Here is a 3500-nt window from a genome sequence, read left to right as displayed (position 1 = left end):
CTCTCCTCTCTCCTTCTCTCTCTCCCCTCTCTCCTTCTCCCCCTCCCCCCCCTCTCTCTCTCTCTCTCTCTCTCTCTCTCTCTCTCTCTCTCTCCCTCTCTCTCACTCTCTATTTCACACGCACACCATTATCCCCTAAAATCATCGCATATACCTCACCTTCTTCGTCATCTTCCTTCTCTTCTCGCACACGGCTTTGTAAGTGCGGATAATTCTCACGTTCAGGTACACGAGGACCAACGCCGGCAGGAGCTTGAAGAAGAGTTCCAGGATCCACTTGTACACTTGGAACCAGATGGAATCCACCAGCCACTCGTTCCTCTCCTTCCTGTGTATCAGCTCTCCTGTGGGATGACGCGGCGGGGAGGAGGAGCTTCAGTAAGTGGTCTAATGGTCGTTATAGTTGTCTGAGATAAGGGGATTGGGTAGTTTGAGGAAGAGGACGCGGTGGAGAGGAGCTTCAGTAAGTGGTCTAATGGTCGTTATAGTTGTCTGAGATATGGGGATAGGGTAGTTTAAGGAAGAGGACGCGGTGGAGAGGAGCTTCAGTAAGGAGTTATAGTTGTCGTTATAGTTGTTCGTTATAGTTGGTTGAGATAAGGGGGTGGGGGTGTAGTTTTAGTAGGAGGATACGAGGTATTGAAGAGGGTAAGGGTAGTGTTGGTTTAAGAGACGGGGAGAGGTTTAATTGGTTAGTTTAAGAGTTATTGAAGAAATCGTAGTAGGTCATAGTTTATAGTATGTTATTGAAAAATAATAATAGTAGTAGCAGTTTAATATATGGGATGAGGAATCTAAGTATAAGGATAAATTTTTTTTTAAAGAAATGGTTGTAACGGTAGTAGTTTTTTTTTTTTTTTTAATAGACGGAGAGGAGTTTAAAGTATGAGGGTACAAGTTATTTTAGAAATCAAAGCAATAGTAGGTGTAGTTTAAGACACGGAGGGAGAGGATCTTAAGTATGAGGGTATGAGTTACTGAAGAAATAGCGATAGTAGTGGTAGTTTAAGAGACGGAGAGAGTCAGGATAAGAGGTTTTATAAGAAAAGATAACCATATAACAATAGAACGAAAGAAATTATCTTCTATATTAAGTAGCAGTAGTGAAAGAGAGGGTAGTTCAAGCATTAGAATACAAGTTTATTGGAGAAATGTAAACACTGGATCAAAAGTGAAGCCTATCTTTTCGATATCAATGAATAATAATAAAATAGACGGGAGATTAATTAAAGTAATTCGGGTAAGAATTAATAAAGTATTGACTGTAATATATTTCTATTATTTAGTAGTAGCAGTTTGAGAGACGTTGAGAGTAGTTTCAGTAATTAAGATAATATTTAATGAAGAAATTATAAGAAAAGAACTGTTTCTTTTTTTTCTGATAGTACCATGTGTACATCGGAAATATTATCAGTTCAGGTGATAAAATGCAGAAGATAATACTTTGCGCAGAAACGGCAATAAAGTTATATGAGGTTAAAAGACCATCTCATGCTCGTCATATCTTGTTCTCCTCATTGTAAAACAGCGGATGAGGCTCAATAGCTCTTCACTCGTTGATAAGAATACTGTGTTTGCTTTTCTTATCAGGAATCCACATAACCTGGTTTTATATATATCATTTCTTCTTCATCTTTCGTTCAATCCGGTAATATTACTAAAATGAGAGACAGCTTTTGAACTAAATTAATAAGACTTTATTCCTAACCCCTAAGAAAATGTCAGAATTTTATAGAAATTCTATAGATTTCTATATTTTTATAGAGTATATAGAATTGCTATAGAATGCCATTAAAAAGTTCTATTAATGTATTCTATAGAAATACCATAGAGTTTCTATAGAAAGTCCTGAATAGAGTCTATAGAGCTAATTTTCTATAGAGTTTCTATAGGAAAGTTATAAAGGTCATTTTCTGTTGATCACTCAGTAAATCCCAAACCGGTGGCATCACATGATAAAGGTGAATGAACTGAACAATTAATTGATTGCTCAAGAAGTGAATTTGAAAGCACTATGTGAGGACACTTTTAACTGAAATCGAACTTCATTGAGAAGTAACACGCCAAAACTGTAGTTATGGATTATGAAATCATTTATTACAAATTCACATGCTTCGGCCTTTGCCTAGTATAACTGTCACGATCATCAGTCGATGACATAACTGTGATAAAAAATCTACGCAAATTCAGCTATTGCAAATAAATGAGTCCATTTAACCTAGAGTTAAGAGATAATTAAACGTGCAAGATGGCGACAAGAATTTCCTATACATCACGTTTTCTGGATTTTTTTCTTTGCAAAGCTTGCTATACATTATAAAGATAGCATACAAATTGACTGTATCAATGTGGTTGTGGAAAAATGATAAATCTATTCTTGAATAAAACAGTGTAAGCTTTGGTGGTATTTGGCAAATTTTCTTAGATGCCAAATCCCGCTACCAGACGTTTTTTTTATTTATTATTATTATTTTTTAATTTGTGTGTTAACGAGTTATGGTTCTAAATATAATATGTTAGAGGTTGTAGAATGTAATTACTGGGTATAGTAAGGTATTAGACTTTATTTATGTGCAATGCAGTGACATTGAGGGATATTTCGTTTTTCTCCAGGTTTTCAACTGCCAAAATGTTACCATTATTCGATATTTGTGTTATTTGTATGTAATTATGGTATAACTAGGTTTATAGAATAAATTTACAAGCAACTATAATGTGTTTGAAATTTTATTGATGTGTAATGCATTGACTTTGAGTCAGTTTTCGTTTTGTGCCAGGCTGTTCATATTTTGGAAAAGGCGCGAGAAATGTAAACATTGTTGCTCGCGTTCCTGGGAGCTTGAAGACATTTGCGAGATTCAACATTTCTACGGAATTGTGAGCATCACCTGTACAATGTATCTGTGAAGTACAGTACTATAAACAATATCTTTCGGAGACAACTGAAAGCGAGCATTGGAAGTTCGGAACCATCAACGCACATGGTTGCTGAGAGTCAACAGCTGTCTCCTGAGCATCTATCTACCATTTCGTGTGGCGAAGACTGGATTCACCGCCGGACAGACATCTTTGGATTTTTATGAAGGTAAGACCAATAATAACAGTATATCACGTGTATTAATGTACGTAGCAATACGAGAGAGGTGAAGGTGATGCTGGCCACGGCGCCAAGTTGATGGAAACGGAAAAGCTTTCCTGCGTAAACTTTTTGAGTCCTATATTCTCTCGGCGTTCTTTAAAAAGATGTGTATTTCATGACACATAGTTGATAGAAAAATCATATTGATTTATTTATATCACCAGCGTGCCAACTAGTAATAAAGTTGAATTATGGTTTGGCAATGTTGGGAAGTATTACCATTTTCTTCGGTTAACTAAGCTGTTAACTCAGCTATTACCAGAATGTGCAGCTATTTACGGCTAGTTAATTCTCTGACGAATGAGCTGGGTGGGTAATTGTTCAAAACAGGACTGCATGGAGAGATGTCGCCTTTATACTT

General features: G+C 36.4%; 1 long non-coding RNA gene across 2 annotated transcripts in view; it reads left to right on the top strand.

Annotated features, from left to right (window-relative positions):
* The first annotated feature begins 2786 nt into the window (after positions 1 to 2786).
* Positions 2787 to 3500, top strand: part of LOC138861224 (uncharacterized) — a 1917-nt gene continuing 1203 nt past the window's right edge. For both annotated transcript variants that reach the window (XR_011398465.1, XR_011398466.1), the window contains exon 1: positions 2787 to 3085. This is a non-coding gene — a long non-coding RNA (uncharacterized lncRNA). The remainder of the gene's footprint in view (positions 3086 to 3500) is intronic.

Source organism: Penaeus vannamei, unplaced genomic scaffold (assembly GCF_042767895.1).
Source record: "Penaeus vannamei isolate JL-2024 unplaced genomic scaffold, ASM4276789v1 unanchor3093, whole genome shotgun sequence".
NCBI lineage: Eukaryota > Metazoa > Arthropoda > Malacostraca > Decapoda > Penaeidae > Penaeus > Penaeus vannamei.
Note: the sequence above shows the minus strand (reverse complement) of the source record. Positions and strands in the feature narration are given on the sequence as shown.